The sequence below is a fragment of the Sphaerodactylus townsendi genome, linkage group LG15 (genome assembly GCF_021028975.2).
Source record: "Sphaerodactylus townsendi isolate TG3544 linkage group LG15, MPM_Stown_v2.3, whole genome shotgun sequence".
Lineage (NCBI taxonomy): Eukaryota > Metazoa > Chordata > Lepidosauria > Squamata > Sphaerodactylidae > Sphaerodactylus > Sphaerodactylus townsendi.
Genome location: NC_059439.1, coordinates 25,516,114 through 25,531,958, shown reverse-complemented (window position 1 = coordinate 25,531,958; position 15,845 = coordinate 25,516,114). Strand labels below are relative to the sequence as shown.

General features: G+C 48.3%; 1 protein-coding gene across 1 annotated transcript in view; it reads right to left on the bottom strand.

Annotated features, from left to right (window-relative positions):
* The window catches only part of LOC125444887 (sulfotransferase 1C2-like), a 343,341-nt gene extending 334,395 nt beyond the window's left edge, over positions 1–8,946 (bottom strand). The window contains exon 1 of the mRNA XM_048517639.1: positions 8,925–8,946. The gene's annotated coding sequence lies outside the window, so the exon portion shown is untranslated. The remainder of the gene's footprint in view (positions 1–8,924) is intronic.
* Positions 8,947–15,845: the final 6,899 nt, after the last annotated feature.

The window sequence follows — 15,845 nt, the reverse complement described above, 5'->3', positions numbered from 1 at the left end:
GAGAAGGAATGAAGTTCACATTTTGGCAAAGAGGAAGTGAAACCACTTTGAGCTTCCTTTAGGTAACTGAAGCTTAAGAATTGAGACCAAAATTCCATCTGGAACGATTTCTCAAAACCAGGTGAACAAAACAGGTCTTTATGTTGAGTCATCAGGAAAAAACAAATGGGCCCTCCTGGTCCAGGCATAGAAGAACTTTCACCTCACTGCAGTCCCTACTCTGGCTATCTCATACTTGCTTCCAGTGAGAGTAATTCTGATGGAACAGCAACCAGAAATGTGTTGCTTAGATGCTTTGCCCAATAGGTCAACCTTCCTCATGTGGTGGTTCATTTCTTCATGTGGTTTGCTTCTCTTAAAACTGTCTTCGCTTACCTTCAGGGGTGACCCTTTTCCAATAGCTGAACTGAACATGAGAGTTCTTCCTCCGATGGGGAAAGGTCCTTGTTGTGAAAAATATGCTGGAGGTCTGGGGGCTGAGATACAGCTGCTATCTAGCTGCCAGGCCTAATATTAGTTGCCAGAGCCTTCGGTTGCCGACATCATTCACTGTGTTTTAGTATTGCTTTTGAAAAGGAAAATATATTGTCAATGCAGCTGCCCAGGCCCTGCCCCTGTTACTCTATTTGCCCTGCCAAGAAGCGCTTAGATTTTCAGAACCATCCGCTATGAAACCTGCATTCTCTGTGTGGAAGCACTTGAATAAAGAGATTCTATCCCCCTTCGTCCTGACCCCGGTTCCCTTTTGTGAACTTCTCTGGCCTTGGGAGATAGTTCTGTTGATGGAGTTTATACCCCATTTTTCTTCTTCTATCCCTGCGGTTCCCAACTTTTTTTTACCACTAGTGTTCCCCTTGGCAACCCATTTCCCTAACACTGTACCCCCCACTAGGAAACCCATTACATAATTTTTTTCATGTACCTCCAAATGTTCTGGCGTGTACCCCTGGGGGTATGCATACCCCAAGTTGGGAACCACTGTTCTATGGGACTCCTGGTGGCATACATGGAGTTACTGGTGTGTGTGTGTGTGTGTGTGTGTGTTTCCCATCCCATCCCAACACTAACTAGATCTGCTTAGCATCAATAAGGTGGCTGTTTCATGTGCTCTCTCTTCGACCAAACCCTGCAGTGGTGGGTAAAGCTGCTTCCTTGTACCTAGGATCTGCTTTTTGTTCTCTTCTGTTGTGGAGGGTTTTCCTTCTGCCCTTTGCAGCCCTGAAAACCTATGACAGTGATGGTGAACCTATGGCACTCCAGATGTTGATGGACTACAATTCCCATCAGTCCCTGCCTGCATGGCCAATTGGCCATGCTGGCAGGGGCTGATGGGAATTGTAGTCCATCAACATCTGGAGTTCCATAGGTTCGCCACCACTGACCTATAGGCATACTGCCATGACGTCCTCTCAGTCCCCCCTCCCCCTGGGCCCCTTCTAGGTATCTACCATTCTTTCAGGTCAAGCTTTTGTGCCTTAGCCTTTTCATTGGCCTTAAGGCTCTCAACCAAATCCTCCACAAAAGGCTGGTGTGTGCCCCTGCAAGGTTTTTCATTGCCTTCAAACTGCAAACCTTTATGTGGTATCACGATCTGACCTTGTACCGTGGGGTGCTTTTGAAAACCGGCCAATGTTGTTTTGAGGTGCTGAAGTCCAAAGATACCTCAGACTCATGGAACTGAAGCGTGATTCTTTACATCCCAGCCAGTGACTTGTGATTTGGCCGGGTGGTTTCCCCCCCCCCCCCATCTGCCACCTCCTCTCTGGGCCTTTCGTTTTCTCTGCCATTTCTCTTTCTCCCCCACCTGCCTGTGCGTAAAAACCAGCTGCATTTTTCAGTGTGAAAAAGAAAGCTGGAAAAGTGTCTCATCTACTTCAAATGACAGGGTGAGCAAAAGAGTTTAAAGTTCAGGGTCAGAGCAACAGGACTGAGTAAATGTGCGCCGGTTTGATTCTCAATGGACAAGTTAGCATGCAGTATAACTTGTGTGTGTAGCGCATAGAATGTTACGAAGAGGTGTAGGCAAGGAATAAATAAGGTTACATGGAAATAAGCTCTCCCCCCTCCACCTTATTAGATCTCCCCACCCCCAAATAATCTCCCTGATTTTCACTTTTGTTTGTGTGATCATCCTCGACATGCTATTTTCTAAAAGTAAAAACTTTTGGCGTATGAGATCCAGTGCTAGAGGCCCATGATGAGAATTGAGCTGTGGTTGATCATGACCCAAAGTGAATTGTTTACATGTGCACTCAATTGGATTGGTGAGTGTGCTTAGCATCCTGGGGCCCGAGAAGTCTCTGCTTAAGTGTCTTGGGATCCCACAGAGTGATTGGGAGGCAGTGTGTGTCTAGGTATTCCGTGGGTTTTGGGCACCCCCACATGGTGTGCTGCCTAAATCCATGATGGAAGAAAGGCAGGATAAAAAAGAAATGCATAGTAGCAGATGGGTGCCTCTGGGCCCACCTACGTGTTGTAAGCCGCTGTTAGAGGGGGGCAGTATTGTACCGTCTGACAACTAGTGAAATTTCAAAGAGGCTTACTTGTGAAAACCTTCCCCTCCAGTGCAGAAATGCAAAGACACAAATGTGATAAGAATTTGAGGATGATTTTAATTATGCAAATTTAAATACGTCCAGGAATAGCAACAACGCTTCCCCCCCCCTTTTAAAGTGCGTTTCCTACAGCCTACACACATAGGCAAGGGCAGTGACCCTTTCGTGCAGATACCAAAATAGCAGAACCCATTACAGGGCCTGGAGGGAAAGCTTTCATGCTTGTCTGTCAGAAAACAGAAGGCAAGTGCTGTGGAGCCTGGGTGCGAGGCTGGCTTTCTACTCTTGCTCCCTCCCCCCAATTCCTTTTCAAAAGCCTCTGTCTATATGTGGGAGGTGGGGAAGATATCAGCGTGTGGAAGGTAGCACCAGAGTTGGGTGAAGAAGAGAACGTTGGCAAAATAACTTACTTAACACACTGCTTCCCTTTGAGTTACCTTTTCTCCATGTCGCATTTGATTCAATCTGGTCTGGGTTCCATCGTAGGCATTAAAATGGCTTGGAGTCTTGTACGGTATACCTTTGGTGGGAGGAAGCCTGTATATGTACAGGACGAATGTGACAGGGCTTGTGTCTGTGTTTCAAACATTAAAAGTGCACATATTTTTATGGACCATTCTTTGAATCTGTCCCCCCCCCCCCCCCCCCCCGGATGAAGCTGTCGTCGCCCCGTTTTTCCGTGGTGGGCTCCTGTTCTCCGTGTTGCCTCCGATGCTCACAGTACACTCATCCATAAAGTAGGAAACACTACACTTGGACACGAGCGTTTAGTAGTGCTTTCTACTTTATGGATGAGTCCACTGTCCTTAAGTGCAGCCGCTGGCTGCGGCTGGCGTCCATCTTCATCCGTTGCGAATGGTTTCCGGGCTGGTCTCTAGTCCCCCTTCTCCCCAATCGCCCACAGCTCCCCGGTTGCGAAATAACAGGGAGGTGAGAGCAGGAGGAACGGGTTGACTTATGTAACCTGGCTTGTGGGCTTAAGGCAAAAATAACAATTTCACATTAGGGAAGGAAAATATAAAACTTTTCTGTCCCTGGAGGGCTCACAGTCTTTAAGTTGGGCACATGTTGCTTGAAAGAGCACCGAACAAACCTTTAAACAAGTGTTGATATGTTTGTAGGAAACCCCCCCCCCCCCAACATTTCTGTAACAATCTTGTATTAGACACTCTTCCCCTTGTGCTCATGTGAAAGTTTAAAGAGTTCATTCACTTCCTCAGTTCGTGCTAAAAAGAGACAGAGGAACGGGAGGGAGGAAATGTGTCTACCAAACGGCTTCTGAGCTGGCCATTTCAGGTGGCTGATGCAGACCCCAGGGCCTGTAGCTTTAGGTTTGGGGGATAGGGTTGATGCTCTAAGCCTAGCTGTCTCCTCCCAGAGGGAACATTTCAAGCCCAGTTTAAAAACGAACACAGAAGTGTTGAGCTTCCCTCTCCTTTTGCTCCCCAGCTGCCCAAAGACCTCATTTCAATGACTGGGGTCTTCTTCTTTGCTGCCTGTAATCCCCGTCCCAGGCCGTTGGGGTGATAGCTTTTCAAAACCTGCGTTTTCTGTGAAACCTTGAATGCACCCCCCCTCCCTGTTGAACTTCAGGATGTAAACTCATTAGGCTTGTTTTTATTTTCCCTTGGTACTCTGTAAAGCATTCAGAACCTTAGCAAAGAAGCAGGGGCAGGTAGGGAGGTGTGGAATAGAACGCTTAACCTTTTGATCCCGGCTTCCTCCCAGCCTTAACAATAAAATCTGGGGGTCCTGGTCCATGTAATGCTGCCTTCCAGACCTTGCTTACTTCATTAATATCCTCCCCCCCCCCCCCCCCCCCGGGATACAAAGTAGCTTACATTCTCCTCTTCCCCATTTTATCCCTACAACACTCTGTTGTGATATCATGAGTATGGAGATCCGGGTCCATTATTTGTAAGCTTGTAGGGGCCAGGTAAAAATATATATTTTTTTAATTTTCAACCATTTATATCCTACCTTTTTACCCAGGATGTCCCAAAATGGTTTGTCTCACCTTTGTATCCATTTTACCCCAACAACCCTGTAAGGTCGGGTAGACTGAGAGGGTGTGACAGACCTAAGGTCACCCAACAAGGTTCTGCTACAGAATGAGGATTTGAATGCTGGTCTCCCAGAACCTAGTCTGAGGTTCTCGCGAATACATAGCAACACACGCAGTGACAAAGCCTGCCTTGACGTCTCCTTTGCTTGAACTAAAAGACCTTTTCCCCTGTGTAAGAGCCTTCCAATCTGCTGCCCCCCCCCCCCCGGTGTAAGGACTTCCAATCTGCCCCCCCTCCCCCATCGCTTAGCTGTGTAAGAGCCCAGGCCTTCCAATCTGCTCCTCCCCCCCCCCCCCCCTTAGCAGATGTTCACCACTAAACCCCACTGTTTGTTTGGAACCTCCTTAAGGCCAGAGAGAATTTTGTGGCAGACGTTATCTGTTCTCAGGTTTTACATGAAACAACCAACCAGGGTCAGTAACAATGGCACATTGAGGGAAGGCGGCGGTAGAACTTGAACAGAACCAGCCATTGGACTTCTATGACTTCCGTTTCCCAGTCTCTTAACTGCTCACTCTCTAAAACATTTTCCTCTCCGTAGCCAAATTAAAAGAGATAGAATTATATTTGTTTCTGGGATGGTGGAAAATGGAATTTAGCTCAGGATGGAGCTGGTGGAGAAGCCCTGGGTCCGGCTGCCGGTGTGACAGCTGAGGGGTGATCAATGGGCATTCAAGGACAAAGTAGGAAGGTTAGACGGTTTTGAAAATCCGCTGTAAAATGTCGACGTGTCATTTAAAAACGCAGTACTTCCCCTTTTAGAATGTAGATCTGTACATACATCAGTCAGTTTCAAAGTCCTAAATGTAATTCAGTCCTAAGGCTAGGATCCGGAGAAATGTAAAACTAGTTTAGCCTTAGCTTTTGAAACTGTTGCTCTCTCTCTGGGTCTTTTTTTTGGCAAACTGCTTTTGAAACTGAGTAATTTCAGAAAGCGGCTTTGGGAACACTGGAAGGGAAGCCAAAACATGGAGCAGTCGCAAGACCATTACAGGAGGTGACGGTGCCTCTTTGAATCCCATTTTTAAGAGTTACTCTTTGCCTTTTCCCCCTAAATTAAAAATACACCAATCAAAAACAACGAAAGCCTGTTCAAACTCTCTGTTGCCCCTGTTCCCTTAAAGAATGCTTGCTGTGTGGAAAACTAGCAGATCACGAAGGTGGGAAGTCCTTTAAACGAGCATTATTATATAATATATATGGGTGGATTGCCAGACTAGGATCTGGAAGAGCCGGGTTCAAATTCCAACCCTACACTGGAACCTGGCTCTGTGACCTTGGGCCAGTTCCTCTGTTGACCTGCCCTGTCTCATTGGTTGTTTTCGAGGATAAAATGGAGGACAGAAGAAAGATGTCATCTGGTTGTTCCTCGTTACGAAGAAAGACAGAGTATACATGAAGCAAGTAAATATACATTCTCAGCAAAGTTAGTTGCCTTAAAAAACCAGAAATAGCAAGCAGTTGAGCTCTGAACCAGTGAAGTGTTCTGTGTGGACAGATACACTAATAAAGCAGCCTTAAAATTTAGCCCCAAACTGCTGACATAACCCAATCCTGTGCATGTTTCCTTGGAAGTAAGCACCACTACATTTGATGGAACTTCATTCCCGGACATATATGTACAGCATGGCACCTTCCAGGTGAAATGCCTTGGCAGAAAAGGTATTATGCCTATTTGCAGTTGGGTGTCGCCGCAGTCGTTTGCACCCATCTTTATTTGCTATGGACACATTTCTAAAGATGGCCTTTAGAAACTTTATGGTAAAGCTCCCCCCCTCCCCCCTAAGCAAAACCTTAAGCAAAATAACTTTGCTTTGGATCAGTGTTGCTTGGTTATGAATTTGATTGCAAATAAACAGGTGTTTAAGTCTAGAAAATGCACTCTTTTTGTAGTAAGTTGGAACTTATTCAAGTTGAATAAAATACAAGAAGTGTCTTGTGTCATTTTAAAATACAGCACAAGACCAGGGCCCACATCATCAGTAGCATGAAGTGTACCTTGCTTGGGAATTACCTGGAGCCCAAACTTTAGCATTTTGGGATTGTTGAACATCTAAGTCTGATTACAGCAGTGTGACTGGATGAATAGATGCTCTGTCCCCCTAACCCCTTTGTCATCGGTTTGCCTTGTTTTTCCTCCATGCCTCGTTTAAGGGTAAACAGAAACCTTCAGGCCCTAATGTCTGCTTGTCTCCCAACTGCCAATATAGTTTTAAGAAATTTCCTTTTCCCCTCTGAGGATTGCTTGTACTATTTAGCAAGGGCAGCAGGGGGTGCCATTTCCACAACTTTTTAAACCTCCAAAATAGTCTCCCATCCTTTGCAGTTGGAAATACTCTTCTAATATAAGAAAAGTGGTTTACTTTACCCCCACTCTGGCCTCATCCGGCTCGGCTTCATATGAGTTCTTGAATTGTGGAAAGAACCTCATGTTCTCTGACAGTGTCTTACCAGTTGTCCCGATTCATGCAACAACCTTTTTAATAGGAACAGGGAAGCGTGCCATCCTACCCTAGCAGGGACCCCTGGTCAGCCACATTTCAACAAGTGCCCCTGGGTACAAAGAAGGCCAGGCCTTCTATTTCCCAACACTTCTATGTATACTATTTTCCACCAAAAGATCTAAGTAGAACTGTAACTTCATCTGCTACATGTCTTTGTTTTAGAATGTTCCCCTTGGATCCTAGCATCTACCACTAGGACCCAAATGGAGCACTCTAAAACATAGACAGTTCGGCACGTGGGGGATGAATTTACAATTCTACTTGGATCTTTTGGTGGAAAAGGGTATAGTGGGGAGTTGCCCTAAAATGAAAGAGATGGGGAAGAGACATCAAGAAACAAAACAGACTTCTCCATCAAACAAGAAATGGCGGAATGGGCTCGAAACCATTTCCTGGCTGGGCTAGGCCACCTCCCAGAGCTGCCGCAAGTGCTCGGGCTCCCAAGTGTGACTGTGCGGCTGCCATGTTTCATCTTGCATAAGCCACCCATGTGTTTTGAGTAACTTCCCCATTCTTGCTTCCCATTCTTTCTGTAAACGCTCTTGGGGAGGGGGGGGAAGCGGGGGGCAGGATTCCAACAAGCCCAAAAGCTGATACCACCCTCACCCCCATCAACCCTTGCCGTTCTTTGACATATGACTCTTACTTGCCAGACAAGGAGATAGTAGCTGGGGAGAAGGGTGCCCGTACTAGTCTGTCTCAGCAAAATGAGGGTCGTATGGCACCTCAAAGACTAGCTCAGTGATGGCGAACCTACGGCACGGGTGCCAGAGGTGGCACTCAGAGCCCTCTCTGTGGGCACGCACAAACAGAGTTCATCGTGGGGGGGAAATTGCCCCTCCCCCCCACACACACATACATCCAGGCTGGCCTGGGCCACTGGGCTAGATTATTAGCATTAAACCTAAGACCTAGTTTTGCGGAAGCAGTGTAGGTAACCCTGTTAAGCGCTGTTAAACCCCACTGATTTTCATGCAAAGAACTAAAGCGCAATCCTTTACCTGGGAGTAAGCTCGGTTGCTGGCAATGGGGCTTGCTTCTGAGTAAACCCTCCTAGGGTCGTGATTCACCCGTTGGAAGAGTTGCACGGTTGCTTCAAATCAAAGCCAACAACTACCACCAAGCTTACTCCCAAGTAACACATGCCTCAGAGCCAACCATTTATTCTAAACTAAAAACCCAGTATTCAGGTTAAAGTGGCGTGTTGGCACTTTGCAATAAATAGGTGGGTTTTGGGTTGCAGTTTGGGCACTTGGTCTCAAAAAGGTTCGCCATCACTGGACTAGCTTATACACGTCTTAAGCAGTTGCACACTAGATTTCATTAGATTTGCAGTGTCTCCAGTCCCCCCTTAACATCAATTCGTTCTGTATATGCTCATCAGTTAGAAGATACACTTCATGCAACTGATGAAGTGGGTTCTAGTTCACAAAAGCTTAGGCCCTCAAATCTTTTCTGTATAAGGTGCCAAAGACTAAAAAAGAAAGAAAGAATTCAGCAATGCTGGCTCATTCCACCATAGATCCCCACCCCGAGCCCTCTCTTACCACCATGGCCTGTGCCACAGTTTCTCCCAGAGCTGATGTTACAACTCCAGGAGTTCTAGACCGCCAACACACAGTTGTGTACTGCTATCTCAAAGAATTCTGGCTGCCTCAAACCATTTAAGCAAAGGCTCCTTGCCTTTTGCGCTCAGAACAGAAGCCAGAAGCTTTGGCTACGGTGCCTTCTCTTCTCAAACCCAGCCTCGAGGGGCTGGGGGTCATCCTATCGGCCCCCAAGTCATCGCGAAACACTACCTCTTGCTCGGCTGTAATCGGTTGCTCCAAGGAGACCAGTCGCCCGTTGAAGTAGAGAGGTGGAGGTGGCAGCGCGTGGCGCATTTATGGAGGATTTGAACCCAGCCCGCCTCGAGTCCCCTCCCACTTGGGGAGATAAATCACATGACTGTTGCTATCTCTGCCCTCCCTGTCTCAAACCACAGGAAACGATGAGGCCTTTTCTCTCATTTAACTGGGGCAGGAAATTGCAGCTACCCCCCCCCCCCCCAGCTCCGAGTTTTGCATCCTCTTTTCTCCCCCAGTCCGATGAAATGAGCTGCGGTTAATCTATTTGGGGCGGGGTGCTGGTGGTAGTGGCTGTTAGCTATGTCGGGTTCCAGCAGACGGAGCATAGCAAGGGGGTCCGGGGGTGATGGTGCCACCTGCATCCTCTTGTGAAGGGCACAGGTGTGTACGTGTCAGTCATAAAGGCCTGGCTGCAGAAGCATGTCATGGAATAATTCTGTCCCCGTCTCTTCTCGTTGCTTTGTGCACCTGTGTGTAGATTAGTTCACATGGATCCCTCTTGGGGTGTTTTCATGGACGTGCAACTATAATTGACTTGTGAGCAGTTTGCACTAGTGCTCATTGTCTCCTACTCTCTATGTCTCTCATATGTCTTTGCAGAGACTGGCTTGGGTTTCACAGAAAAGGAACCCTCAGGAACCTCAGCAGGAATAGGGAATTCACAGAACCCTCAGGAACCTCAGCAGGAATAGGGAATTCACAGAACCCTCAGGAACCTCAGCAGGAATAGGGAATTCTGTTAGCAGCATTTTACCCTGGGATCCGAGCCGCTGACGTGCATAGAATCCTTTAGCAATGTGGCTCGTTCATACAGGCGCTCAAGCATAGATTCACACGTGCACCCTTGCGTTTCTAGCCTGCACTTGCTCACGCTTTTCTCCCTAGGGGCTTGAGCAAGATCTGTTGCATGGGCGGAAGTCTCTGATAGAGCGGTAACTCCTGACTCATCTCAGTCGGCTCCGTGTTAAAATGAGTGTTGGGTTGACCTGAGAGTAAGTGCGACGTGTGTGTGTGTTCACAGTCCGTGTTGTGTTACTTGCGAGACTGTATGACAAACTTGTGGCTGGTGAGAACCTGCAGCTTCCAAGTCCTGTTCCTTTTTGAAGCTTTCTCCCCAGGCTGCTGTTTGGTTTAGGGCCTGGTGATCACTTTGGATGATATTTATGTGTTTCCAGAAGGGGTTATTTTTTTCTCTCCCTTTCAGTCACCTTCCCTAGTCACCTTCCTATCCAGGTGCAACTTTTTTCTTTGTCAGGGCTTCCTTTTGTCTATCCTCTGGCAGAGTGGTTAAGAACTGGTGGATTCTAATCTGGGTTTGATTCCCCACTCCTCCACCTGAGTGTCAGAGGCTTATCTGGAGTGTTTCTGCACTCCTACATTCCTGCTGGGTGACCTTGGGCTAGTCACAGTTCTTCGGAACTCTCTCAGCCCCGCCTACTTCACAAGGTGTCTGCTGTGGGGTGAGGAAGGGAAAGGAGCTTGTAAGCCACCTTGAGTCTCCTTACAGGAGAGATAACTTGGGTATAAACCCAAACTACGCAGCAGTGGCGTAGGAGGTTAAGAGCTTGTGTATCTAATCTGGAGGAACCGGGTTTGATTCCCAGCTCTGCCGCCTGAGCTGTGGAGGCTTATCTGGGGAATTCAGATTAGCCTGTGCACTCCCACACACGCCAGCTGGGTGACCTTGGGCTAGTCACAGTTTCTCGGAGCTCTCTCAGCCCCACCTACCTCACAGGGTGTTTGTTGTGAGGGGGGAAGGGCAAGGAGATTGTCAGCCCCTTTGAGTCTCCTGCAGGAGAAAAAGGGGGGATATAAATCCAAACTCTCCTCCTCCTCCTCCTCCACTTCTTTTAGTTGGGCCAAAGGTCTTCTCCGCAGAGATCCTTTTCTGCATGCATTTGCCTGGCATGGAAACTGCATAGTTGTACATCTGCTGTACAATTGCCTGAGTACACTGTTGGGGCAATGCAGTGAATTGGCCAAGCTTGGTGTACACCCTTTGGCGGGAGATTGAATTTGGAATGGGTCCCAGCATTCCCCTGTGGCAGTTGATTACAGGGGAGTGATGCGTGCTGCGGACAAGCTCTCCTTCTGGCAGCTTGTCCATGAGTGCCAGACTCTTTACTGGGGAGTCTCTGAGGACCCCAAAAACTCCTAAGCAAACAGATTGAAAGGGGTGGGGGACATGACCGAGTGGTAGAGCACCTGCTTGGCATGCAGAAAGGCCCCTTCCACACACGCAGAGTAATGCACATTCAATCCAGTTTCACAATTGTTTGAAAGTGGATTTTGCTTTTCCACAAAGCAAAATCCAGCAGCAAAGCGGCTTGAAAGTGACTTGAAAGTGTATTATTCTGTATGGGCGGAAGGGGCCTAAGTCTGTCCAGTTAAAAGGATCAGGCGTCAAGTGATATGAAAGACATCTACCTGAGACCCTGTGACAGTCTGTGTGGAACATACTAAACCTCAAGGGTCTGACACAGTAAAAGGCAGCTTCAGGTGTTCCTGTAGAAAGCAATGGACTTGAGGAAATCGGGTGGGAATGGAGAAATCTTTTTTCCCCCAATTAGGCACACTTCTCCAGCAAATGATCCCTGCAACCCTACTCGCCACCTCCATTTAAGGCACGTGGTAATCTGATGATGAATGCATTGAATATGTATATATAACCTAACTCAGATTCAAAGTCTGTGTGTATGACTGGCCCTGTTAGGGACTGTCTTTGTGCCTCTAGCAGCCTGCCCAGCCCCACATTCTATTCAAACAAGGACTCTCTGCAGAACTTCTCCACGACAGCTTTTGTCCGCTGTCAGACAGTCCTGATCTTGAATATCCCTCATTCTAGAAGGTTTCTCTTTGTTCTGCGCTGCCTGAGTCACAGCCCCCATTCCCCCCCCCCACCCCCACGCAGCCAGCAAAGTCGTATTGCACTATTCAAAGGTTCTTCCCTGTTCTGCTTTCTGGAGAGGAAGTCCTCGTCTCTGTGGTGGCCATGGACATTTCGGGGCGGGTGAGATGAGATAATGCTCACATGATACAGTTCAGGCCTCTGGCCCGCTCCTCCTTTTAATTCATTGTCTTGTCGAGAACAGGGCTGAAATTAAACAAAATCTACCGGAGGCTCCTGGCGGTAACAGTGTAAAAGGTTTACATTTTTACACTGTGCATTTTTAAAAAGTTTGTTTCTCATCTGTGTACTAATGAGTCTGAGTCCCACAGCCGGTGTAGGAATGGAACGGGTGGTGCTCATTTCACGCAACTCTGTATCGGTAGTTTTTGAGAAGTGACCTTTCCTGAGAAACCAGCAATGCCGTTTCCTTCCTGGGCTCTTCCTCCTCGCTGACCCCCTTCCCCAGTCTCGCAGGCAATGCAACGAGCTGCGGCTTTCAGAGCTCGCCAGAACATCAGTATCTGATAAGATGAGAGCGTGTTTATCTCTTCGAGTTCAAAATGCTCGCTGCTAGGTGAAATATTTAGGCCCGCGACAAAGTGGAGTGTTCCGTTTCTGTGGGGCCATTCCTGGGTTCAGCACAGCATCAGCCATTCAAAATGCTTATTGCAGAGGCATTTAGATCTTTCTGGTTTGTTTGTTTTTTTTGAAAGCTAGGTCCAGGTCCTCCTGAGACAGGGGTGGCTCCATAAGACAGCATAAGACCTGCGAACCAGAGATGGGTGGAGGGTCTTGATGAAAATGGCATGGGGTCCTCCACAGAAAAGACCTTTGCTGAGTTGGTTCTCAGAGTGGGGAGGCAGGTCTGTGCCTCCGTGGAGGGAAAGAGGCACCTTCAGTCTGTTCCCTTCTTCACGAAGCAGTTGCTCTCTTTCCTCAGAGGCACAGTTTGTGCCTGGTGAAAGGGAAGTGATGGTTCCTTGGCAACCACAGCTCTGCTCTGGAGGCTGATCTCTCCACAGGAGTCGGAATCTTTGGTGATTTCAGCTTAGAGAAACGGATCATGACAATGTGTGGGAATTGCTGGTTCACAGAGGTCCTCTGTTGTGTCTATCTTCTGGATGCAGTAGTATTGAATATAAGAGTGGTTAAGAGCAGGTGGATTCTAATCTGGTGAACTGGGTTTGATTCCCCACTCCTCCCCCTGAGTGGCAGAGGCTTATCTGGTGAACCAGATGTGTTTCCGCACTCCTACATTCCTGCTGGGTGACCCTGGGCTAGGCACAGTTCTGTCTGAGCTCTCTCAGCCCCACCTGCCTCACAAGGTGTCTGTTGTGGGAAGAGGAAGGGAGAGGAGCTTGTAAGCCACCTGGAGTCTCCTTACAGGAGAGAAAGGTGGGGTATAAATCCAAACTCCTCTTCTACTGTTAGATAATGTTAAAACTCTGGACTGAGTGGTCCTGTGAAGGTCTCCCCTGAACCAATTTTATATAGTAGTTCATATTTCATATGTAAAGCGGCTGCCTGCTTTGGGTTTCCGGCCAAAATTCTAGCCCCCGGCAGCTTTGTAGCCCGGTTAGTTAAAGTTTTGGGACTCCTTGGCCAGAGAAGGTGCACTCTGAGCGCTATAGCGGGCAGAGCGTGAGGAGATGTGGGTTGAAATTGGCCCTCAACCACTAAGCTAACCTTGGCCAAGTTGCGTACGTTCTCAGCTTCACCCAGTAAAACTCAAGTTTTAAGAAAACTCTTGAACAGTGGCATCAGAGTACATAGAAGAAGAAGAGTTTGGATTTATATCCCCCCTTTCTCTCCTGCAGGAGACTCAAAGGGGCTTACAATCTCCTTGCTCTTCCCCCCTCACAACAAACACCCTGTGAGGTGGGTGGGGCTGAGAGAGCTCCGAGATGCTGTGACTAGCCCAAGGTCACCCAGCTGGCGTGTGTGGGAGTGTACAGGCTAATCTGAATTCCCCAGATAAGCCTCCACAGCTCAGGCGGCAGAGCTGGGAATCAAACTCGGTTCCTCCAGATTAGATACATGAGCTCTTAACTTCCTACGCCACTGCTGCTCTGTGAGCAAAAGGGGGAAGAAAGTCTACATTTGGAAGGGGAAGATAGAAGTGTCCATTCTGGCAGGGGCTGATGGGAATCGTAGTCCATGAACATCTGGGACGCCAGAGTTGGACACCCCTGCCCTATGCTAATTCATGTACCATGTGCACATGTTATAATCTGCTAGGGAAGCATGTATTTCAAGGGCCTGCCAACTCCTGGGCCACGGGATCGTTTTTTTTTGCCGGTTTGCAGGCAGCTTCCAGCTTTCTCCCCCTCTCCTTCCTTTTCGCCGTCAGGCTTCACAAGGCTTTTCCCATTTTTTGTGACCTTTCCGTCTGCTGTGATAATTTTAAACGAGGGACCGGCGACTTTTCATGCACTTTTCAGCAGTTCTAAACCGTGTGCTGCAGTCACTGCAGTCATTGTTCATCGGTAGGCATTTCCTGGTATTGGGGTATTTTTATCTTAGTTTTGTCAGTTGCGTTGAATACTCCTAAACGTGGATACCCAAATAAACCTTACACTGGCAGCAAGTACTTAGGCAGAAACTCATGGGTATGTTAGCAGAGCTGCAAAGATTGTCAGCGGGATACGCCTCGTTCTTTTGTTACGTGGGGTGCGATCTTCTCATCTGCCCACGTGTCACTGCCGACAACTTCTCTGTTAAATTCCTCTCTTCCACCTACCTGCTGGGAAGCTGAGCAGCCTGACTTGGGGGAATTCTGTGTCACCCTCCCCCTCCCTCCCCCCCTCCCCCGTCTCAGTTCTTATTTTGCCTCTAGTTCCCTTTGCTGAGAGTTATCAGCCGTAGCCTGGGAGGGGGAACTGCAGAGACCCAAAAATTAGAAGAGGTGGGTCGACCACATCCTGCCCAGAGCATGAGCGAGAAAGGAAAGGCGTGCAGGCAGCATTCTGCCTGTGCTTGGTGCTGCTGCTGCTGCTTCCAGGCAGGCGTGGCTTCTGTCCTTGCGTATTCACAGTCTATTTCTCCCCCCTCCCCTCCCCCCCCCAAATTTAGCCACCCACACTCATGTTGCAACAGCTCTATGCAAAAGGTCACAGCTTTGCCAGGGAGCCGGTTATGTGTTTCCTTCGGTGGGAAGAAATGAGGGTTCATCTTCGCGGCTTCTGTGCAGTCACACATGGGGCTGGGCATGCACAGCTTTCCAAGATTCTAGACTCTGGTTCCACACTACAGGAACACTCCTGCCTTTCCCATCTAGATCTGACGTTTCCCACTAAAACGGGCATGTGATGGGAGCTGGGAGCGCTCCGCCCTCCTTCTCCTCTTTACCATCATAAAGAAGAAGAAGAAGAAGAAGAGTTTGAATTTATATCCCCCCTTTCTCTCCTGCAGGAGACTCAAAGGGGCTTACAATTTCCTTGCCCTTCCCCCCTCACAACAAACACCCTGTGGGGTAGGTGGGGCTGAGAGAGCTCCGAGAAGCTGTGACTAGCCCAAGGTCACCCATCTGGCGTGTGTGGGAGTGCACAGGCTAATCTGAATTCCCCAGATAAGCCTCCACAGCTCAGGCGGCAGAGCTGGGAAATCAAACCCGGTTCCTCCAGATTAGATACACGAGTTCTTAACCTCCTACGCCACTGCTTATGAGCCATGAGCCACTGCTTATGAGCATTCTTATGAGCCACCTTCAGAGCTCTCCCAGGTCTGTCAGATTGACAAGATGGGTCTGTTTAAAAATTGGGTAGACAGCAGCAATAGAATGTTGCAGTCCCAATGACCACATGTCCTGCTTACTGTATCTGGATGCAGTGTCGGAGCTTGTGACATCTGACACCGCTTTACCCCCAAGACAAAGCATAAGAATGCATGCAGGTTGAAGGCCGCTCTCTGGGATGGTGTCCTGGCAGCCATTTTGGAACTTCCCAAGAAGCACCAGGGGCAGGCTGAAAAGTGATCAAAACCTC